Raw genomic sequence first — 24,697 nt, 5'->3', positions numbered from 1 at the left:
TTTATCTGTGTTGAGTCAGCAGCCTGGCTCCCCAGCATCTGCATCTCAACATGCTGGAAAGGTGTCATTCCCCCACACCTTCAGGGGACTCAATCCAGGTTTAGGCCTCTGCAGAGCACAGGAAAGACAAGGATGAGAACAGTCCAGCTCCCCTCAACCCTCCATGAGGGAGGCCAAGAGCAGGCCCAGGGGGAAGGGGATTTCCCACAGATCCCGCCCCCAGGGCTGGACAAGGAGGAACAAACCCACATGTTCATAGCGGAGAATCCCCCCCAGGAACTGTCTTTGAGGGAGATTGTTAAAGATTGGGAATCCACGATGTTCCTGTTAGTCATTCCCTGTGTTGGCCTGTCCTGGCCCCTCCAGGGTAGTGCAGGGACTGGGTTATTGCTCATTGCGTCATCTTAGAGAAAAGACATTTCCTGAGGCTTATTTTTGTAATTGTCTTTAGGAGAGCGGACAATGGCCTCGCCTGTAACTAGAGCTAGGAGAATGACACCTTTTCTGGTTCACTGGCAGTTCTGAAAAACTAAACCAAACAAATGTTTGGTGGGATTTTCAGCAGGCTGAAAAAAACATTGTTTCTAGTTTGAGCTTTTAAAGCCTTTTTGCCATTTTTAAATAAAATTAAAGAAAAATCTGAGACAAAGTCATTCCAATCAGAAATTCTGAAAAAGAGAGAATGTTTCCATTTTTATTTGCTTCACACACACACACACACTCTCTCTCTGCCCCCACAAGATGAACAATTTGTCGAAACGGATCCCAATTCACGAAGCATTTTGCTGTCACTGAATCTGACTTGTTTGCCAAAAAAAGTTTTGGCTGAAAAATGTTGCCATCCAGCTGTATTTGTAACCAGCCAACCACCCAGAGCCCCTTTCTGCTGCTCCTATACCCACACTGCAAGCTCCTGTCCCTGTCCTCTCACCTGCCTTCCCCAGCTCCAGCCCCAGCCCCACACCTACCCTCCACCCCACACACCTGGCTTCTGCCCATCCTCTCCCAGTCCAAGGTCCTGCCCACATCCCTGTCCCAACACCTCTTCCCCCTTCTCCTCTAGCATTGCCTAGATCTGAAGTCCACCCCCACACACTCCGCATCACCACTGCTGGCAGGATGAGCACATAAACTAGTTTAAGTTAAGGCTAGCCCAGCCACACATGCCCTTGGTCCCAAAGTTTCCAAACTGTTTTAAAAAAATTGCAATGTAATGAACGGTTTGTACTTAGTCACCTGATCATGTTTTGCACATTAAAAATGGTTCAATTTTTCAGAATTTTTGAAAATGAAAGAAAAAAGTCACTAGAAAGTTGTAAAAGAGAAAAAGAGTCAGGGTGGGGGGGAGCCAGACACAGTCATTGCCATGGGCAGTTGTGCTTTGGGTACCCACATGTAACCATTAGCATGGGGTTTACCGTGTAGGGAACCAAACCCCAGCATGACACTAGCCCCTCTCTGCTGGGAAGGGTGCCAGGCCCTGGATAGAGACTGAATATGGGGCATCCAGCCGTCAGGACGTCCCCACCAGTCCAGCCTGCTTAGGGAACACTCTGCTGGGCCCCATCGCTGGCATCGGGTCCCAGGGTGGCCTCCAGCCGAATGCAGCAGAGCCCCCCCCCCATGGCCACACGGACTAGGGGGAGCAGCCAGTGGCGGAAGCATCCCCCAAGGACCAGCGCTCTCCAGGTGCAAGGCCTGGCACTTGCCCAGTGAGCCCTGCAGAGAGAAGGCTGGGAACGGAGGGGAAGCTGAGACACAGACAGGTTAATTTCCAAACCCGCCTTCCTCCCCCTGAGCAGCCACCAGCGCAGCGCTGGCCCTGCTGCTCCCAGCCTGCCCTTCCCCTGCATCTCCTCCTCTCCCATCACCAGGCACTGAGCAGCCTCTGCCCTGCACCAAGGTGGCCTGGGGAAAGATCACTGCCAAGGGGCCCTGTCTGACCTGGCGCTGCAACCCCCTGCTGGAGCCGCTCTCTGGGGAACCACTCCACAGCTGAGACCCCAGCCTCCCATGAGCCAGACAGAGTGGGGTGAGGTGTCCCCAGGACAGGTGATGCTGGGGACACGGGAGGAGTTGGAAACTGGGGACAAAGTGGGGGCAGAGACTGGGGGAGGGGCAAGGACTGTGTGAAAACAGAAGAGGAACTTCCTGGGGGGGTTTGGGGGGAAATCTGAGGAGGACAGAGAGGTGCTGAGCAGGCCCAGGAATGGAGGGGACCTGGCAACCCCACCTTGCCTGGGATGGCAGAGGGAGAGCAGGGCATCAGGAGGCAGCTGTGGGAGAGGGTGTCCAGGCCTGTGCAAACCACTCCTCACCCCACCCCATAGCTGCTTTAGGGAATTGTCCCCTGGGCAGTCCCCAGGCAGCTGCTGTGCTTCCCACCCCCACCCACCGTGTCTGGCCTGAACTGGCTCAGTCAGTCTGGCAGCGCTGGGAGGAGCGGCTGCTCTGAAACGCCTACAGGGGATGGAACCATTGATCCTTGTGGGGTGGATCTGACCGAGACTTGCTGGACAAACTTGGAGGGGAAGTTAGAGTTCTCTGTCTGAGCCAGGGGGGCAAATCACAGTGGAGAGGGATATGTTAAAACAGCAGGTTTCAGAGTAACAGCCGTGTTAGTCTGTATTTGCAAAAAGAAAAGGAGGACTTGTGGCACCTTAGAGACTAACCAATTTATTTGAGCATGAGCTTTCATGAGCTACAGCTCACTTCATCGGATGCATACCGTGGAAACTGCAGCAGACTTTATATACACACAGAGAATATGAAACAATACCTCCTCCCACCCCACTGTCCTGCTGGTAATAGCTTATCTAAAGTGATCATCAAGTTGGGCCATTTCCAGCACAAATCCAGGTTTTCTCACCCTCCACCCCCCCACACACACAAATTCACTCTCCTGCTGGTAATAGCCCATCCAAAGTGACAACTCTCTACACAATGTGCATGATAATCAAGTTGGGCCATTTCCTGCACAAATCCAGGTTCTCTCACCCCCTCACCCCCCTCCAAAAAACACACACACAAACTCACTATCCTGTTGGTAATAGCTCATCCAAAGTGACCACTCTCCCTACAATGTGCATGGTAATCAAGGTGGGCCATGTCCAGCACAAATCCAGGCTTTGTGTGTGGGGGGGTGGAGGGTGAGAAAACCTGGATTTGTGCTGGAAATGGCCCAACTTGATGATCACTTTAGATCAGCTATTACCAGCAGGACAGTGGGGTGGGAGGAGGTATTGTTTCATATTCTCTGTGTGTATATAAAGTCTGCTGCTGTTTCCACGGTATGCATCCGATGAAGTGAGCTGTAGCTCACGAAAGCTAATGCTCAAATAAATTGGTTAGTCTCTAAGGTGCCACAAGTACTCCTTTTCTTTTTGTTAAAACAGCAGCTCACAGGGCTCAGGGTAGCAACCGCTGGGGTTGGCTGAGATGCTGGGGGTCCCATGCAGGGAGCAAGCAGTGCCATGTATGAGAGGCCAGGGGAAGCTGGGCTGGGCAGTTCAGGGGAAGGCTGGGGCAGGGAACAGGCAGCTCCATGCAACTCTGGAGCTCACCAGACCAGCTGCTGAACTCAGTGGGGCAAGCAGGAGCCAGAGTGGAAGGCCTGTGAGGAACCTATTGGCCAAAATCAGCCATCGTATTTGGTTCCTGAGTCGGAGAGGAAACTTGGGGTCTGTTCCCAATTGATCAGAAAACCCTAGCAATGCAGGGCTGGAAGAGACCTCGAGAGGTCATCTCGTCCAGCCTCCTGTGCTGAGGTAGGACCAAGTCAACCTAGATCAGCGCTGAGAGATGTTTGTCCAACCTGCTCTTAAAAACCCTCCACTGATGGGGATTCCACAACCTCCCCTGGATGCCTGGTCCGGAGCTCCACCACCCTGAGAGTTAGTAAGTGTTTCCTACAATTCAACCTCTGACCCCTAGAGGGGTCACAGCAACCCATTCAAGCAGCCAGGTGTCCCAGGGTAAAGGGAAGGGAGAGGATAGCAGGGGCACCGAGCTCCTTAACAGGACGTGTTACCAATTAACCCTCTAATCTGCAACAGGTCCTTCTCCTGGTCAAACCACAATGCTCCTGCTGACTTGTCCATCACTGGGGTTAGCCATCTGTTGGCTTCAGTGCGTCTAGGGCTGGGGAAGTCAGAGTAAGGAGTTTATATTCCAGCACGCTGCAGGAAAAGTCTCTCATCAGATATAAAACCTCCAGGCCCGATCTCACCCTCTTGTCACTCAGAGGGATGGAATAAGACATTGCAAGCCTTGTGCTTTGCTTTCCTGGGACCAATGATTCATCATCATCAGGCTCAACAAGGGTTTGTTTTGCTCAGTGGGTTCATTAAAACAGTGGCTGGGCTTTTTCTCCCCCAGGTAGGCAGCAAATGTAGCCATGCGTACATTTGACCTGCTCAGCGTTTTTCCAAACACAAATTTCTCAGTAGAAAAACAAACCAAAAGAAGCCTTTTTAGGGGAAAAGTTATTTTTCAAAAAGTTTTGTTCCCTCCCACACACAAAAAGTTAACACCCCCTCCCCAAATTCCAGTTTTTCCCTCCCCCATTTTCAGTGGCAAAATGGGGGGGGGCAGGGAGAAAAGGAAGTGACACAATGCCACTTACCATCAGGAAGGGCCAGTGCCTCAGTTTCCCCTGTTGGTTGGGTAGTTTAACCCTCTGAACCAAAACCTCCCCCTTCCAGGGGGGGAACAACAGTGCAAAAGGAACACAGAGAACTCTTGGCACAGCAGCCCCACAGCAGGGTTGAAGAGAACATCTCCCTTTGTCCTCCTGGGTTCACCCCTCTTCACATAGGGCTCCCACGCTGTCCTTTACTCAGTTCTTCTCCAGTCTGCCTCCCAGGATTCTGCTTTCAGCTCCTTTCCCTTTGGCAGGATCAGCCTGGCCTGACCAAGCCAGCTCCTAGGCAGAAAACTCTCAGCATCATCTCCCCCAGCCTAAGGACAGCAGGTCTTTTATACCTAGCATGATTTGCCAGCAGCTCTGAATCCCTCTGTATTTCATCATAGAATCGTATGACTGGAAAGGACCTTGAGAGATCATCTAGTTCAGTCCCCTGCACTCAATCAAGGCAGGGCTAAGTATTGTCTAAATCAGTAGTTCTCAACCAGAAGTACGTGTAGCCCTGGAAGTAGTTAACTCATCTAGGTCAGTGTCTGAGCTGACCCTCTTAACAGTCCAAGCTCACCCTGTGAGGAGAAAGGAGGAAATAAAGGGGGTACTGGGGGGAACCCTGATAATTTTAGGATAAAAATTCTGCAAAAAACACTTTGCTATTTTTCATAGATTCCACAGCCAGACAAGACCACTGGGATCATCCACTCTGATCTCCCCTTAAATTTAACCCTAAAGAAATCCAAACATGTTAAGGTCTGACATGCCAATTTAAGGCACCTTTCACTGCCCTGCAGTGAAAAAAAATCTAATGTGTTTTTAAAAACTGATTTCATTGGAAGCACAAACACTGAAATGCCTAAATCATAACTGTGTTGCTATTGCATGGCCCTGCTGCAGGGCAGACTTAAGGGGTTTGGGTGTCTTAAGTGGCCATTTCTTCCCTTAACAGGCTTGGATTTCTAATAGGTACCTGGGTCTCTCTAGCAGCCTCCCCATCAGAAGCATGGGGGTCCCGTACAGATGCACTTCTTCGAGGGTGGTGTGATGGCTTTTGTCCTAAATACCCGTGAGGTTATGCCAGATACCCGCAGCATCAGGTTTGTGCAAGCAGATCAGGAGTTCCTGGGGGAATGCTCAGTTTATAATAACGCGTGGGAGGGGAACTGATTTCTGGCTTGGATTGTGGAAACAATGGAAGGTGCTGGCCTATTTGAATCCTGGGAGGGTGGGTCCAGGATCCCAAAACAAAAGGCCATCCCTTGAAGGGAGGGGTACAGAATGCAACAAATTATGGGACAGTGAAAATGGAAAAATAGGGCCAGGAATGAGGGTCAAAGGTTCAAAACACCAGATGGGGACACATAGCAGAGAACATAAGAATGGCCATACTGGGTCATACCAAAGGTCCATCTAGCCCAGTATCCTGTCTTCTGACAGTGGCCAATGCCAGGTGCCCTAGAGGGAATGAACAAACTGGTAATCATCAAGTGATCCATTCCTAGTCACCCATTCCCAGCTTCTGGCAAACAGAGGCTAGGGACACCATCCCTGCCCATCCTGGCTAATAGCCACTGAAGGACCTATCCTCCATGAATTTATCTAGCTCTTTTTTGAACCATGTGTAATGGTGCTGCCTTTGGTGGGACACTTCTAGAGTATCAATTCAGGAAAAATTGCTTAAAGTAGGGCAGTTACAGCCCAAGGCTGGGGTTCCTTTGCACACCAAGGCAAACCAAACCAGCCAAACAGAGAAGACTTTGGTTTTATCCCATTGGCTATCCAGAACTCATACAAGCAATTTCCTTAGTCACTCCAGTTTCCCAGTATCACCACCAGTGCCACTCGTTATAGGGATGAATGGTTATGAAAACCAATACCCCAGTAATAGAAAAAGGTTCTCCTGATCCCAAAAGACCAAGTCCCAGACCCAGGTCAATATACAAGTAATTATATACAGTAATGGCAAAATTCTTGGTTCAGACTTGTAGTAGTGATAGAATAAACTGCAGGTTCAAATCAAGTCTCTGGAACACATCCACAGCTGGGATGGGTCATTCAGTCCTTTGTTCAGAGCTTCAGTTTGTAGCAAAGTCCCTCCAGAGATCAGAAGCAGGATTGAAGAGCAAATGGAGGGATTTCCAGAGCCTTTTATATCCTCTGCCCTGTGGAAGATCACAGCAGCAAGATGGAGTTTTGAGTCACATGGGCAAGTCCCATGTCCATGCATGACACAGTTCTTTACAGGCCTTCTTTATATTGTTTACATGTTAGTTTGAATGTTCCCAGGAAAGCTCAGATGCAGATTGGCGTCTCCCAAAGTTCATTGTCAGTTAAGTGTTTCTTGACTGGGCACTTACTGAGAATAGTTCTTTCTCAAGAAGCTGATCAAAGGCTTCACTGAGGCTACTTAGAATCAAAACACATTGAGATACAAGTACATAGCCAATATTCATAACTTCAACTACAAAAATGATACACACATACAGACAACATAATCATAACCAGCAAATCATAACTTTTCCATAGAGACCTAACACAACAACCTTTGTACAATATTTGCTGCAAATATATAATAGTGGTTGCAACAGTTATCTATATGGTCACAGTTTATGTCAATAACATCACACCCTGTTATAATCTTGGCCTTCACAACATCCTCTGGCAAGGTCAGAAGCAGGATTGTGTGAAAAAATACTTCCTTGTGTTTGTTTTAAACCTTGTGCATATTAATTTCATTTGGTGACCCCTAGTTCTTGTGTTATGAGAAGGAGTAAATAACACTTCCTTATTTACTTTCTCCACACCAGTCTTGATTTTATAAACCTCAATCATACCACCCCTTAGTCGTCTCTTTTCCAAGCTGTAAAGTCCCAGTCATATTAATTTCTCCTCATATGGCAGCCTTTCCATACCCCTAATCATTTTTGTTGCCCTTTTCAGAATCTTTTCCCATTCCAATATATCTTTTTTGAGATGGGGTGATGACCACATCTGCACACAGTATTTAAGATATGGGCATACCGTGTATTTATATGAAGGCACTATGATATTTTCTGCCTTATTATCTATCCCTTTCTTAATGATTCCCAACATTCTGTTTGCGTTTTTGACTGCCACTGCACATTGAGTGGATGTTTTCAGAGAACTGTCCATGATGACTCCAAGATCTCTTTCTCAAGTGGTAACAGCTAATTTAGAACCCATCATTTTATATGTATAGTTGGGATTATATTTACCAGTGTTCATTACTTTGCATTTATCAACACTGAATTGAACTCCAGTCAGTGCCTGCTGCTCCACGAAGGAGTTCAAGGAGCCGAAAGATGCCACCCTCAGGAACTCTGCCCAGATATGTCAGATGATGAGGGAACCGAAGCAAGCCCCACAGTCTCAGCGAACGTCCCTGTTGTAACACCTCCTCCTGGACTGGGGGATGAGACTCTAGGCCAGTGCCAGGAGGAAGGTGAATGGAAAGTCTCATGACATTGTGGGGTCATGGAAGGGGTGTGCATAAATGAGTGGGTGTGAGGAGAAGACCTACCAGAACCTCAGCAGGAGGTTCTGGAGGAGCCAGAAGAGATTCTGCACCCTGGTGCACTCTAGGCAGGCATGCTGATGGGGAAACTGAGGCACAGAGCGATGAAGTGACTTGCACAAGGTCACCCAGCAGGCCAGTGACAGAGCTAGGAATAGTCCCAGTCCAGAGGTCTTTCCAGTAGGTCTCCTGGTTGCTATGCGATTCCTCAGTGCTCCTGTACATTTTGCTGTAGTGGGACGGGGATAATGCTCGTGCTGTGACTTGTTTGCAATCTGTTTTATTACATGAGGGTTACAGTAACTTTAAGTATGCGAGAGAAGACAGGTGTGTCTCCCTCCTCCCCACAACCCTGTTGTGTCCCACAACTTGTAGCCCCACACCAACACTTACAGCTCTCCCTGCCCTTCCCACCCCACTAGTCGCTGTGCAAAAGCCAGTAACAGGTAAGAAGCTGCTCCATGCTGTCTGTTGCCCTGTGCAGCTGCATGCACATGTCACAGGCAGCTGCCTATTGAAGGGCCATGTGCTACCTAGGTTACATAGCCTGAGCTGCATCCTGAGCTGGGCCCCTCATTCCCACTGCCCCGCACAGCTGGGACTCCCGCCCTTGTTTCATCAAGGCTTCCCCAGCTATGCCCCAGGTCTACCCAGTCCGCCCCTTCTCCAAACCAGGCCCCTCCCACACACACTGAGCAGTTCCTCACCCCACACAGGGGGACATGTATCGAAACTATTCATTTTCTGCATTTCAGATATTTAAATCTGCATTGTTTTCAGTCCCCCCGACCCCAGATCCCACCTCACATGGAGGCGCTGAGAGAGGGGCTCAGACCCCAGAAGAGAGGTGGGGCTCCCTCAGATCCCAGCCCACACATGGAAGGGGAGATTCCAGGCTGAAAGCCCCACCCCAAGCCAAGCCCCCAACTTCCTCTGCTACCCTTCAGATTCTCCAACCCTCCCCTCTGCTCCCTTCATCCCCCTAATCCCTCCCCTTCCACTTACTGGACCCCCCAACCCCTCTTCCCATCCCCATTTATCCCCCTCCCCATAACACCCACCCCTTGCTGCAGACCCAAGCCCCAGTCCCCCCTCCTGTGCCAGGGAGCAGTCACATGTATAATTTCTTTTCTTTCCAAAAATAGTTTCTGGACCTTCTGACGTCCCTGGTATCAGAACAGGACACTGGTGTCAGCTGTCAGAGCAACAGGATGGGTGTTACTATTCCATAGTCTTGTTGGTCACACTGTCAGAGATTTTCCTCAGACAACTCCATTCCCCTATTAATTTCACTCCCATGCAAAGCAAGCCTACTGCCTCCCTGGTGGCATTATACCCAACAGCTGTTTTCCGGGTGTGAGCCCGTCCTGCCTTGATTGTTGCTCGGCCCTGCTCGACAGATTTAACTCTTCTAACTGCTCCTAGGGCATCTGGTTTTCCTCTCTTCCCTTGTTCTCACTCTTTGCCCAGCATCAGATCCATCAGCCCCTGACAGGGGAGTCGTTTAAATCTTAGACTTGCAGTAACACCCTGTGGCTTTCCTATCTCTTCATGCAGGAGACTGCTGATGGGATGACAGCGCACAGCCGCCAAGACAAACAGAGCAGAGGCCAAAGAAGCAAAAGCTGGCAAGCCCGTGAGCCATCCATCCATCAGTGCATCCATCAGCCAATCTGTGCTGTGGCATCTTCAAGTGACGGAACAGGCTCCTTTATGGGATATGGGGGGGATCTAGGGCTTGGCAAAAGCAGAGGTTTCCATGGGATAATCAACTTCTGGGGAATCAGGGGAGCTTGACAGCATCTCATCTTGAGTAGATGTCCCGGGGTTGGTATATCTCCCAAGCAAGCCTCTCCCACTCTTTCTTTCTGTTTCTAGCACTGTTGGAAGGGAGTTTGGAGCACAGAACAACCTGCCTGATTTCAGAGCAGGGAGGACGCAAGTCGGAGCCATGGAGAGCCAGCAGGGACAACCGGATCAGCCATGGGGTTCCCAGACATGAACTGGCACCTCAGCAACCCATTCCTCAAGTTGGGATCTCCCAGGGTTCCTGCTTCCCAAGCACAGGAGCTAGAACTAGGGGTGCTGGGGTTGCTGCCTGGCTTGAGGTGGTTTCCATCATACAGAGGGTTTACAGTTTGGTCTAATGACTCTCAGTACTCCCACTGTACAAATTGTTCCAGCACCCCTGTTCCCAGGTGGTTGTTGTGCTGGCCTTCCTGCCTAGGAGGTGCTGGGGCATGCCAGGGGGCTGGGATGCGCCAGAGTTGTAAGATGCTGAAAAGTATCCCACTTCCTCCCCCATACTTCACCTCCTTCCCCGTCCTCTGCAACAGCCCCAGAACCCCAGAAGGGCTCCGTCAGGAGAAGACCATTGGGACAGTCCAGGTGGAGATGGAAAAACTCTGTGTCTTGTATGGGTGAACCTAGGTGATGGCCAGGCTGGGTGGGGATGAGGAGGATACCTGAGACATCCAGGACCGTGTGGGTGGCAGGTAAGGTCGCAGCAGTATGGCCTCTGGGATAGATCCAGAAGCTCTTGGAACAACATTGACCCCTAAACCTGCCCCTGAAACTCAGGTGCCAATTCCTCCAGTGGGAACAGGATGCTACCTGAGCCCTTCCCGGGCAGGCCATGAAGGGGGGGGAGGATGCTTGTTGGGGCCTGCTGCCACGAACACTGGGTGCTGGGAGGTGATGTGCTGCATCTACTTTGCTGCTTGTCCGGGGACCCAGATTCCCTGGCATTGGGCCCATTGGGCAGCTCTGTTTGGGCTCCAGGAAGCTGTGATTAATGGTGTTTTTCCCCTACATTTTTTGGCCCAGCTGCTATTAGAAAGTTGGCTGGAGCCACCTCCTGCTTCCTACAATAATAAACCCCCATTAAGAAGGCATTTGTCACTGCAGCAAAGGAGTAAAACAGCCCAGATGCATCTGCACGAGGGGGTGCTGTCAGCTTTGCAAGGAGCCAGACACTGGTGGGCTGGAATTTAAAGGGGCAGGCACTCTCGCAGGGCGCAGGTTAACAAAGCAAGGTAGAAAAAAGTATCCCATTAAGGACCTCATGCCAGTGACACATGGGGCTTGGAACTGGTGCTGAGCTACTCCTGGTCACTGCCCCCTCTTTAGAGGAGAGAAATTTGCCCTTTTTCCCTTTTCACCCTCTCTCTCTATCATGTGTGTTTTTCTTTCGCTATGAATAATGGCTAAGTTTATACTTGTTCTTGGATTAAATATTAAACTGATAAGACTTTTCAAGAGTTCTCCAGTGCTGAAAACGATCCAGAGAGTTGTTTGTTTTGTTTTTGTATCCCAACAGCTGGGCCGAGAGCCCATAAATAGCTCAAATGAGTCTCCACTAGAGCTAAATATTGACACAAGGCATCATCAATTGCATTCTTCATGGCCAGCCAGGAGAGAGATGGTGTCAGGACTGAATCCCCACTCTGGCACTTCGAGTGCAGAAGGTGGAGGCCTGCAAGGATTTTAAAAATTAATACTTGCCACTCCAGGCTTGTATTACACTCCCAAGGTTACTGCTTTTCTCTGACCTTGGCTTGGTAAATGCTGCCACCACCCAAATGCAAAAAACCCCTTTGACCACAGGAAGGAGCACTTGGGAATTCCTTCCAGTGGGGTACCCTCAAACCTTTCACCCCCTCCAGGGAAGAGCTGAGAAAGGAAACAAAGGAAATTAGCTGTTGCTACCAGCTAATCAAACAACATTCACAAACCTCTTAGGACACCTAAAATCCAATCCTGTTCTTAAAAAAGGTAAATTTTATTAGAAACAAAAAGGAAGAAAATACATCTGGAACATAGGTTTTTGCTAGATTTTAAAAGAGCAATTCCAAAAATCAAGTACGAATAACAGCTTTCTTGGGGTCCAACTTAAAAGTTACAAGCAAACAAAAGCACCTGGGGTTAGCACAGGGGAGATCCACAAGCCAAAATAAAGAAATAAACCTGATCGAGCCTAATTAAACATTCCCTATCTAATGATTTTTTCTAGGTATGGAAGATGAATTTTCATACCTGGTTTAAGCTTTACATAGCATTCCTGCTTATAGCATTGCTGTTCCCTGTCTGCTTCTCCGGAGAACAACAGAAAAAAGGGAAGGTTTTTTTTCCATTTTAAAAAGTTCTAGCCTTCCCATTGGCTCTTTTGGTCAGGTGCGCACTCCTTTTCTTTTACCTGTGGGCTTGTTAACCCTTTACAGGTAAAGGAAGCAGAGAACAGACACCAAGATTTTACAAAAAGAAAAGGAGTACCTGTGGCACCTTAGAGACTAACCAATTTATTTGAGCATAAGCTTTCGTGAGCTACAGCTCACTTCATCTAACTGGGTGGCTGAGTGTCCATAAAAAGGAGCTACCCCTACCCCCACTTCATTTATCACAGATGGAGTTACATTCTTTGGACTCTCCATCGCAGATGTTCTACTCTCCACCACCCCCATTGGCCACTTGGCCACTTTCCTTCCAGATTGGCCGAGACAAGCCCAAAATCCCAAGGTGAGCCAATGAAAAAGCTGTTTCCCTGGGGGGGAAATTCTCCTCCGGTGTTTTGCGTTTTTTTCTTTTGCAAGGTGGAAACAAAACATTCAGATATTGGCTGGGAGATGCCTAACTGAGTCCACCGCTCCCCTTTCCCCACCCCACGACCACTGGGTGTAGAGTGCACCTCCGCCCCACCACGGGAAACTCCAGCAAGAGGGAGCCAGATGCTTGCAATTAGCCACCTTTCCTCCTGATGGCTGTTTCCCGGCCCTCCTGCTATGCCACTTTCCACAAACGGCTAGCGTGTGGCTCTGAAGTTCAGGTTCCTGGCTGGAGAGAGGAAGCAATGCAGAGGGGTTGCCCTCAGGGCCATCCCTACCCTTACGCAAAGTACGCAGCTGTATAGGGCACCAGGAAATTTTGGGCACCACATTTCCTGGTGCCCAGCACAGCTGCTTGCTGCTCCAGCCCCTGCCCCGCCTCTTCGCCAGGGCCCCTGCCCCTGCTCCGCCCCAGCCCCGCCTCTTCCCACCCCTGCCCTGCCTCAGCCCCGTCCCCACTCCGCCCCTTCCTCAAAGCCCCCACCCTGCTCCGCCCCTGCCCCGCCCTTTCCCACCCCTGCTCCGCCCCAGCCCCGCAGGACTGCAGCAGGGCCGGGACTTGCACTCACCAGAGGCGGGAAGTGCAGCAACCCGGCCCCAGCCATGCTGCCGGTGAGTGCTGGGGGGTGGTTCCCCCATGCCCCCCCCCAAGCTAGCCCTCCCCTCGGAGGCCTGCCACCCCCTGCCCCGTGGAGGGGCTGCGTAGGGCCCCAGAATAGCTAGGGACAGCCCTGGTTGCCCTGCCATCACTCCGGAGAAGAAGAAGGCCGCCGATGCTTGGGATTGCACCTAGGGTGACCAGATGAAACGAACAAAATATCAGGACACATGGGGGAAGCAAAAAAAAAAAAGCGTCCGGAGCGGAGTTGCTGAAGCAAAAAAAAAAAACCCGCCAGAGCGGCCAAAGCCGCAATATCAGGAGACAAATGGCGTCCCGACCTTTCATCGGTTGGGACGCAGGACAAAGAACTAAAAATCAGGACGTCTGGTCACCTTAATTGCACCACTCCGCACTTGGTAATAGAAACCTCTGCTCAAACCTCTGGGAGAAGAACCTCCATAGCAAATGTATCCCACTGATCGGTGTGTGTCATGTGTCCTGCACTGTGCCTGGGAGTCTCTTACAGCCCCACCTAAGGAGCCTTGACTCTAGCTGCAGCAGATCGGGCTGTTAGCTCTGGCGGTCCCTGATTCAGTGCCTGGTGCGGAGGCCAAGATGGCAGCTGTTATGCAGCTACACCAGGCAGGAGAGATCCTTCAACAGAAGGAAATCCACCCCTGCCCTTAACAAGTGGAGGAACCAAATGAGAATAATATAGTCGCTTGGAACCAGTGGCCATGAGCTCTTTGCCTGTAGCATAGCAAGGAGCAGAAGCATTGCATGCAGCAGTACAAGAATGTTAGGAGTTGGTACAGCCAGCCTGGGGAAATTAAGGAATTTAGGATTAAGGGACAATGGGAGGAAGTGATAAAACCCATCTGGAGGCCATGGATGGGAGATGCTCTCCAGATGGAGGTCCTACTACTAAGGCTACTTCAAGCAATGGGAGCTGGCCAGGAAGACTCGCAAGCATATTTAGGAAAGGCCTTCTGGCCTTGGAATGGTTTTATTAGCACAGTTAGCAAAACCACAACCATTCCAAGCCGGCAAAGTAGACAAAAACAATACAAAATGGTCCAGGGGTCTGGCATCTGAGTGCTTGTCTACGTAGTCACACCGTCTCCTGGAGACATCTAGAATTGATGAGCCCCCAGTGGGCTGATCTCTGGCATGCCAAGAAGATCCCAAAGGCATAAGCTGTAGTTAGCTCTCTGACTGGGACATGCGGCAGGCGTGAATATTCCGAAAGCTGTCTTGTCTCCTCTGTCCATATCTAAACTCCCTCACCCTAATACTTTTGGAGTGCTCTCTTCCTAAAGGTTAATACATCATTTACCTCAAGCTCATTATTTTATATGCCAGTAAGTGACCATAGCTGGTTGAACATCTGCTGATGTTCATATCCTAGAATATCCCAAACTAGCATAAACTGGAATTCTGGCCCTTGGCAGCTCAGGTGCACTTGGTTATTAAGCCATCTGTCTCGTGATATCTTATGCCCCACGATTACTCCTGGTTAGCTGCTTCTGCTGAGACTTCTGGGTGTTAAGCTTCAACCTGGCTAGACTCTTGCCTGATGCCTGTCAGCTTCTTGCTCTTATGCCTTGCCGAGCAAACACCTACAAGCAATAGGCTGCAGATCGAAAAGTCAATGACAGTTTGTTTTGGATGGAACGTTTTGTCCAAACTGAAACATTTGTTTCGATCTCGAGCATTCAGTTTCAGGTTTGTTTTTAATAAAACTGCAGGACCAAACAGAAAGTTGTCAAAACAGAAAGTTGGTTCAAACTGAAAACTTGAAACACTGTTTTTTTGGAGGACTTATTTTGTAATAGGTTTATTTCCCCCCCCACCGAAACAATTTGGTGAATTCACACCGTGCTTTGGGCTCAACAAATGTTGCAGTTTTTTTGCTGGCAACAGTTTTGGATGAAAAATTTCCCCAGCTCTGGTCAGAATTGGAGTAGGTACTGGGGAGTGGGCTGGAGTGCTCAGCTGTCAGAACAATGTTTGGGAAGAAAAGGGCTTTCCCTGCAACTCTCATCATCATCCTCAAAGCACCCTCTTGCCTCTCCCTCTTTCCCCTCTCCGAGTCACTTGTTACCCTCTGTCCCCTACCCAGTCACCCCTCTGAACTTGTCTCCCCTGCCCCAAAATCTGAGCCCCCCATCTCCTCCTTTATTCTCCCCCTGTGCCCTGCCTTTCCTCCAATCTCTGCCCCACTTTGTCCCCAATTTCCGGCTCCTCCCATGTCTCCAGCATGACCCACCCCTGCCCTTTCGCTGGGGACCCCCACCCCGCTCTGTCTGACTCAAAGGAGGCTGGGGGCTTGGCTGTGCAATGGTTCCCCAGAGAGTGGCTCCAGCAGGGGGTTCCATCGCCAGGTCAGACAGGGCCCCTTGTCCATGACCTTTCTTCAGCCCCCCTTGGTGCAGGGAAGAGGCTGCTCAGTGCCTGATGATGGGAGAGGAGGAGACGTGGGGGAAGGGCAGGCTGGGGGCAGCAGGGCAAGCACTGCGCCCCCGGCCGGCAGCCGCTCGGGGGAGGAAGGCGGGTTTGGAAGTCAACCTGTCTGTGCCCCAGCCACAGGCCCCTTTCCCCTCTGTTCCCAGCCTTCTCTCCGCAGGGCTCCCTGAGCCAGTGCTGGGCCTCAGCTCTGGAGGGCGCTGGTCCTTGGGGGACACTTCCACCACTGGCTGCTCCCGCTAGTCTGTGTGGCCATGGTGGGCTCTGCTGAGTTCAGCTGAAGGCCGCCCTGGGACCTGACATCAGCAATGGGGCCAGGCAGAGGGTTCCCTAAGCAGGCTGGACTAGGGGGGACGTCCTGCCCGCTGGGTCCCCCAAGTCCACTCTCTATACGGGGCCTGGTGCCTTCCTTCCCCGGTGGGGAGGGGCCGGTGTCGCGCTGGGGTTCAGTTTCCCACACGGCAAACCCCATCAGGCAACGGTTACATGTGGGTACATTGCTGCTGGCTGGACAGCCTGGCTGGGAGAGCCACACTTCCCTGGTGGGTCACAAGTGAGTCCGTCAGCACAACCACAGAACACTCACTTCTGTTTTAAACTCAGACAGGTGTGAAAGGGGTAGGAAGGGACATTTTCTACTGAATTATTGGAATTGGGATGTTTTTTCATTTTCAAAACTTGTGAAAATTGGCTGGTTTTCTTTTGAAACACATGCTCCCTGGCCTGAGGCCAACTGCTCCTTTTTTTACCTTTTTTTTTTAGTCATAGAGGAGCCATTTTAAAACTTCAGACACCTTCTCATGCTGCCCAGGCAGGTGCCGTGGGTCCCCATAGCGCAGCTCAGTGCTCAGGGATGGCAGCCGCGCTAACTGGCCATTTGCACAGCTTTCTGGGATCTCTCCTGCCAGCAGTGGTGAGTGCAGGGGGAGGGGGCTCAGCACCAAGCTGGGGCCATGGCCTGGATGGAGGCAGCGAGCGCTCAGCACCGGGCTGGGGCCATGGCCTGGATGGGGACAGCGAGTGCTCAGAACCGGGCTGGGGCCATGGTTCAGCTCTGGGTACCTGGCTGGAGACCGGCGCCGCTGATCATAGAATCATAGAATATCAGGGTTGGAAGGGACCTCAGGAGGTCATCTAGTCCAACCCCCTGCTCAAAGCAGGACCAAACCCCAACTAAATCATCCCAGCCAGGGCTTTGTCAAGCCTGACCTTAAAAACTTCTAAGGAAGGAGATTCCACCACCTCCCTAGGTAACGCATTCCAGTGTTTCACCACCCTCCTAGTGAAAAAGTTTTTCCTAATATCCAACCTAAACCTCCCCTACTGCAACTTGAGACCATTACTCCTCCTCGTTCTGTCATCTGCTACCACTGAGAACAGTCTAGATCCATCCTCTTTGGAACCCCCTTTCAGGTAGTTGAAAGCAGCTATCAAATCATTCTTCTCTTCTGCAGACTAAACGATCCCAGTTCCCTCACCCTCTCCTCATAAGTCATGTGTTCCAGTCCCCTAATCATTTTTGTTGCCCTCCACTGGACGTTTACCAGTTTTTCCACATCCTTCTTGTAGTGTGGGGCCCAAAACTGGACTCTGTACTCCAGATGAGGCCTCACCAATGTCTAATTGAGGGGAACGATCACGTCCCTTGATCTTCTGGTAATGCCCCTACTTATACATCCCAAAATGCCATTGGCCTTCTTGGCAACAAGGGCACACTGCTGACTCATATCCAGCTTCTCGTCCACTGTCACCCCTAGGTCCTTTTCTGCAGAACTGCTGCCTAGCCATTCGGTCCCTAGTCTGTAGCGGTGCATTGGGTTCTTCCGTCCTAAGTGCAGGACTCTGCACTTCTCCTTGTTGAACCTCATCAGATTTATTTTGGCCCAATCCTCTAATTTGTCTAGGGCCCTCTATTTCCTATCCCTACCCTTCAGCGTATCTACCTCTCCTCCCAGTTTAGTGTCATCTGCAAACTCGCTGAGGGTGCAATCCACACCATCCTCCAGATCATTCATTAAGATATTGAACAAAACCGGCCCCAGGACCGACCCTTGGGGCACTCCACTTGATACTGGCTGCCAACTAGACATGTTGCCATTGAGCACTACCCGTTGAGACCGACAGTCTAGCAACTTTCTATCCACCTTATAGACCATTCATCCAGCCCATACTTCTTTAACTTGCTGGCAAGAATACTGTGGGAGACCATGTCAAAAGCTTTGCTAAAGTCAAGGAATAACACGTCCACTGCTTTCCCCTCATCCACAGGGCCAGTTATCTCGTCATAGAAGGCAATTAGATTAGTCAGGCATGACTTGCCCTTGGTGAATCCATGCTGACTGTTCCTGATCACTTTCTTCTCCTCTAAGTGCTTCAGAATTGATTCCTTGAGGACCGACCTGCTCCATGATTTTTCCAGGGACTGAGGTGAGGCTGGCTGGCCTGTAGTTCCCAGGATCTTCCTTCCCTTCTTTAAAGTTGGGCACTACATCAGCCTTTCTCCATTTGTCCGGGACTTCCCCCGATCGCCATGAGTTTTCAAAGATAATGGCCAATGGCTCTGCAATCAGAGCCGCCAACTCCTTTAGCACTCTTGGATGCAGCGCATCCGGCCCCATGGACTTGTGCTTGTCCAGTTTTTCTAAATAGTCCCAAACTACTTCTTTCTCCACAGAGGGCTGGTCACCTCCTCCCCATGCTGTGCTGCCCAGTGCAGCAGTCTGGGAGCTGACCTTGCTCGTGAAGATAGAGGCAAAAAAAAGCATTAAGTACATTAGCTTTTTCCACCTCTGTCTCTAGGTTGCCTCCCTCATTCAGTAAGGGGCCCACACTTCCCTTGACTTTCTTCTTGTTGCTAACATACCTGAAGAAACCCTTCTTGTTACTCTTAACACCTCTTGCTAGCTGCAACTCCAGGTGTGATTTGGCCTTCCTGATTTCACTCCTGCATGCCTGAGCAATATTTTTATACTCCTCCCTGGTCAGTTGTCCAATCTTCCACTTCTTGTAAGCTTCTTTTTTGTGTTCAAGATCAGTAAGGATTTCACTGTTAAGCCAAGCTGGTCGCCTGCCATATTTACTCTTCTTTCTACACATCGGGATGGTTTGTCCCTGTAACCTCAGTAAGGATTCTTTAAAATACAGCCAGCTCTCCTGGACTCCTTTCCCCCTCATGTTGTTCTCCCAGGGGATCCTGCCCATCAGGTCCCTGAGGTTGTCAAAGTCTGCTTTTCTGAAGTCCAGGGATGTGCTGGGGGGTGCTGGAATGTGCTGTTCCCCCGTGTCGAGGAAGGGGCATAGTAGGGAACCTGCTGCCATGGGGCACACGGGGTTCCCCAGGCCCAGGGGAAGCTGCTCCACATTGCAATACTGTGAGCGACAGCCCTGGAAGTGCTGCCCTGTGGCTTTCCTGGAGCTCTGCTCCCGGCTCCTGCTACCCAAGCTACCCAGGCTAGGCTCCTGCTACTCAGGCTGGCTCGGCCCCACCGGGTGTCTGGGTGTCTTGTCTGTCAGGCCTAGGAGCCCAGTTAGGAGGCAGCTGATTAGTTATGGGACCTGACCCTGCTCCTTCTTAAAGGGCTAGTATCACCGATGCAGCCGAGGAGCAGGGACTGGGGGAGGATGGGCAAGAGCTGGAGGTTGGCGAGGGACCGGACAGGAGGAGCAATGCAGGGGCTGGGCTGGAGCTGGGGGCTCATAGCAGGTGAGGGGACAGGCCAGATCTGCGGGGATGGGGAGGGAGAAGAAGAGGACAGGAGAGGCTGGGGGGCAGGGACAGACAGGTCTGTGACCACTAAAGCACATTCCCCTCCAGAGCCTGTCTTTGCTCTAACCCCGTATAATGAGCCAGCATCCCACCCTGCATCGCCCAGCAGGGCCCAGGACAGACGGACACCGGGGAGATGCACAGACACATCAGCAGGTCCTGAGTTGTAACAGGTTCCAATAGAGGCTAGGAGAGGGAAGATGAAGAAGGTGGGAAATTGTGGGCAGAGGAGAAGGGATGAGGGAGTCCAACGGGAACAGGAAATCTCCTTTGCAGTTTGAAAGTCCCATTCCCTGGCAGCTGTGGGAAGGTTTTCCCAGCTCTCGGCAAGGCCGGGCGAGCCATGACCTTGTCACTGTGTCTGTGCAGAGCAGAGGACACAGCACAGTTAAACAACCTTCAGGGCCAGGGGGTGGGATGGGGCAGAAGGGATCGGGTTTGGTTAATAATCAGAGATTAATTCTAAAGATTGAACAAAATTCTGCTGATGGCCCGCTGCCCCCTCCCCCAGCTCTGCTGGTGCCCCTCAGTCTTGACTCACAACCCCCTGCTATCCCATCCCCACCAGCTCTGCTGATGCCCTCAGTCCTGGCCCGCAGCCCCCTGCTATCCCAGCCCTGGTGTCCCTCCTGCCCCGCTCTGCCGATGGCCCTCAATGCTGCCCTCTACCCCGCTGGCATTCCAGGCCTGGCATCCCACCTTTCAGAGACGGATAAAGGCCCAGTTACAAGCCGTTGTCTAGACAGGGTAAACACAGCCGAAGGCTCTCAGGCAAAAGGCAGGCACGCAGCAAGAGGCGGCCAGGGGATAAAAAGCAGGAACGTTCCCAGCCCAGCGGGACACCAAAGGAAATTCCTGCAAACCAGCGGGGAACCCAAATCTTTTTATGCTGCTGCTCATAGGAGGCTTGTCCGGCACAGCCGTCGGGCAGACGCGTTCTCAGCAGAGCCGCGGGAGCCCAGCCAGATGCGATGCCCTCTTCTGAATGCTGAGTCAGCACCTCATGCTGCATGGGCAGGGTGGATCTGTTTGCTGCCACACCAAGACATGGGGCCACACGCAGGTGGAGGGGCTGGGTGTGCCCACCCCTGGCGTGCCTACTGGGCATGAGTGGGACACACGTGATTCCAAGGCTTCTGCCCCGGGTGAATCCCTGCTGCTGAGAGGGCCTAGGAACCACAAGGAGAGTAAAGCATGGAGGCAGCAGCCCCTGTACAGGATCTGGCCACTAGAGGGGGATAGAGAACTGCACCAGGTTGGCCCGTGTGATCAGTTCCCCACTCCTCCAGGGAGTCTCTCATGCACAACAGCACAGATGGGGACTGAATTTCCTCAGTTTCTCCCTCCCCTTTCAAAGCAAAGCAGTCAGGCCTTTGGTTTTCTATACCCGGATCCCTCCCTCTAAATTCCCCTCACAGGTCACCTTGGGTGGAATGCGGCCTGAGTGGGATAAGCCCATTAGCTGGAGGTTTCTGTGATGAGCATCGACAGCAAGATAATTAACACTTGGAGCATATTGAAATAGCACATTAAGTTAGGCTCCCGTATTAGTCCCCCGCGGGGATGAATGGGGGTGGGGAATTTCACAGTCTCTGCATTGCTTGCTCTCAGCATGCTGGCTCGGCAGCACCGCACAGCGCTGGGACTGCGTTATGGGGGTTACTGCCGGAGCCAGAAATGTTCTGCCCCTGGAGCTCGGGCAGTGGGGCGAGCCAGCAGGGTAATGCATGGTGACTGAATTTCTACTGCCCCAGCTTGCTACCCACCTGGCTGGATGGGCAGGGAGCTGCCCCCCAGACCTCTCCTCACTCTCCCCACTGCGTGTGCCTGAAAGGAAAAGGGAGGGCTGAAGGGCTGCCAGGTTGGAGACCAGACCAGAAATGCGCTCAAGGGCTTTGCTGAGATGAACTCCAGAGCCAGCCAGTCCAGTTGTTTCTCCATGTAGGGGCGTATGAAGTCCTCCCGCCAGTTCCAGTAGCCACAGAGCAGCTAGCGGTAGTGGGAGGCCCGGCAGAGCCCGGTCCATGGAGATTTGCACTCACAGCTCACTTGAGGCAAGGTCTTTCTGGGCAGCAGGGTCCAAATCCAAGGATCTGTCGAAGCTGAGTGGTGTAAGTGCTGCCTAGGAAAGGCTGAAGGAGGGCTGCGTGTCGGGAGTGAAAGGTATCAGCAGAGCTGTGTGCGGGGGGAGCCCAGGGCTGGGATAGTGGGGGGCTGCGGGTCAGGAGTGAGGGGCATCAGTAGAACTGGGTCAAGAAATGTACCCAGTCTTATCACCTGGCTTTCCGAGCACTAAATCCACATAAATAACCCCGCAAGTCCATCTCTGCATGCAATCAACCACACTGCTGCTCCGTGGCGCAGGAAGGGTTAATCCCGACGGCCCTGTGCTGCCAGAGTGGTCCCTAATTCCCAGAGACCGAGCAGTGACCTTGCCATCACCTCTGCGCTGACTGTGCCTAGCGCTCCTGGCTGGGCAGGGGAGCATGGCTGAGCACTGAGAGTGTCCAGGGAGGGGAAATGGTAGGAGACTTTCCGACTCCTACCGGAGCAGGCCAAGAGCGTGACACTGAGCACAGCCCCACGGCGGCATGCCAGCCCTGAGTTACAGCACTGCTGGTCTTGCAGGGGACGAACAAGTCAGGCCAATGTCCCCCTGGTTTGCTGGTGCCTGGGGACGGGGCCAACTCCATGCTCCTTGGCACTGGGCTTCCCCTGGGCACTGTGTCCAGATCGCCCCATGGCTGTGACTTCTGCACCCGCTCCAGGCCCTGTCTGCACGACAGCCCAGAACTGAGTTTAGAGCCAGAGACGCAGACGGCCCCAAGCCTGGCTCCGGCCTGTTGGGCCATTAGTGACTGTGGCAGCTAACAGGGCTTTGACCTGGCCAGAGGCCAGGCTGGGATGTAGAGGGACGGGTACCTGGCGGGGGGGGGGGGGGGTCAGAGACTGGCCTGGGATTCAGGAGACAGGTTCAATTCCTAGATCTGCCGCTGAACCCCACCCCAGCCCTGTGATCATGGGCAAGTCATTGTATGTCCCTGTTCCCCAGCTGGAAAACAGAGCCAGCCTGTCCCTCCCTCACCAGGGAGGGTGAGGGCTAATGTGGGGATCAGAAGCCATGGTGAGGGGCCCAGATGACACCCGAAAGCAGGTCATTGCACTGTAGACAGAACCTCCTAACTGTGTCTGCACCGTCAGTCTGCCTGCTCCCAAGCCACACAACCACAATGGAAAACAACATGGCACAGATGGACCCATCACCCCAGACACAGCACCGAGCCACATGAGTGAGGGACACTTTGTCACCACAATGTGAGTTGGAGTAAAAGAAATTTGATTGCAGAGCCATTGGTCATTGGCCATTATCTCTGAAAATTCATGGTGATCAGGAGAGGTCCCGGACGATTGGAAAAAGGCAAATATAGTGCCCATCTTTAAAAAAGGGAAAAAAGAGAAACCGGAGAACTACAGCCTCACTTCAGTCCCCAGCAAAATCATGGAGCAGGTCCTCTAGGAATCCATTTTGAAGCACTTGGAGGAGAGGAAGGTGATCAGAAACACATCAACATGGATTCACCAAGGGCAAGTCATGCCTGACCAACCTGATTGCCTTCTGTGATGAGGCTCTGTGGATAAGGGGAAGGCGGTGGATGTGATATATCTTGACTTTAGCAAAGCTTTTGATATGGTATCCCACAGTATTCTTGCCAGCAAGTTAAAAAGGTATGGATTGGATGAATGGACTATAAGGTGGGTAGAAAGCTGGCTAGATTGTCAGGCTCAACGGGTAGTGATCAACGGCTTGATGTCTAGTTGGCAGCCGGTATCAAGCGGAGTGCCCCAGGGGTTGGTCCTGGGGCCGGTTTTGTTCAACATCTTTATTAATGATCTGGATGATGGAATTAATTGCACCCTCAGCAAATTCGCAGATGACACTAAACTGGGGGGAGAGGTAGATATGCTGGAGGGTAGGGATAGGGTCCAGAGTGACCTAGACAAATTGGAGATTGGGCCAAAAGAAATCTGATGAGGTTCAACAACGATAAGTGAAGAGTTCTGCACTTAGGAAGGAAGAATCCCATGCACCGCTACAGGCTGGGGACCGACTGGGTCAGCATCAGTTCTGCAGAAAAGGACCTGGGGATTACAGTGGACAAGAAGCTGGACATGAGTCAGCAGTGTGCCCTTGTTGCCAAGAAGGCTAGATTTCAGTAAGGCGTTTGATACTGTGCCACATGGGAAATTATTAGTTAAATTGGAAAAGATGGGGATCAATATGAAAATTGAAAGGTGGATAAGGAATTGGTTAATAGGGAGACTACAGCGGGTCATACTGAAAGGTGAACTGTCAGGCTGGAGGGAGGTTACCAGTGGAGTTCCTCAGGGATTGGTTTTGGGACAAACCTTATTTAATCTTTTTATTACTGACCTCGGCACAAAAAGTGGGAGTGTGCTAATAAAGTTTGCGGATGATACAAAGCTGGAAGGTGTTGCCAATTTAGAGAGAGACCGGGATATCATACAGGAAGATCTGGATGACCTTCCAAATTGGAGTGATAGTAATAGGATGAAATTTAATAGTGAGAAGTGTAAGGTCATGCATTTAGGGATTAATAACAAGAATTTTAGTTATAAACTGGGGACGCATCAATTAGAAGTAACGGAGGAGGAGAAGGACCTTGGAGTATTGGTTGATCACAGGATGACTATGAGCTGCCAATATGATATGGCTGTGAAAAAAGCTAACGCGGTTTTCGGATGCATCAGGCAAGGTATTTCCAGTAGAGTTAAGGAGGTGTTAGTATCATTATACAAGGCACTGGTGAGACCTCACCTGAAATACTGTGTGCAGTTCTGGTCTCCCATGTTTAAGAAGGATGAATTCAAACTGCAACAGGTACAGAGAAGGGCTACTAGGATGATCCGAGGAATGGAAAACCTGTCTTATGAAAGGAGACTCAGGGAGCTTGGCTTGTTTAGCCTAACCAAAAGAGGGTTGAGGGGAGATATGATTGCTCTCTATAAATATATCAGAGGGATAAATACCGAAATTATTTAAGCTCAGTACCAATGTGGACACAAGAAC

The sequence above is a fragment of the Lepidochelys kempii genome, chromosome 7 (assembly GCF_965140265.1).
Source record: "Lepidochelys kempii isolate rLepKem1 chromosome 7, rLepKem1.hap2, whole genome shotgun sequence".
NCBI lineage: Eukaryota > Metazoa > Chordata > Testudines > Cheloniidae > Lepidochelys > Lepidochelys kempii.
Note: the sequence above shows the minus strand (reverse complement) of the source record.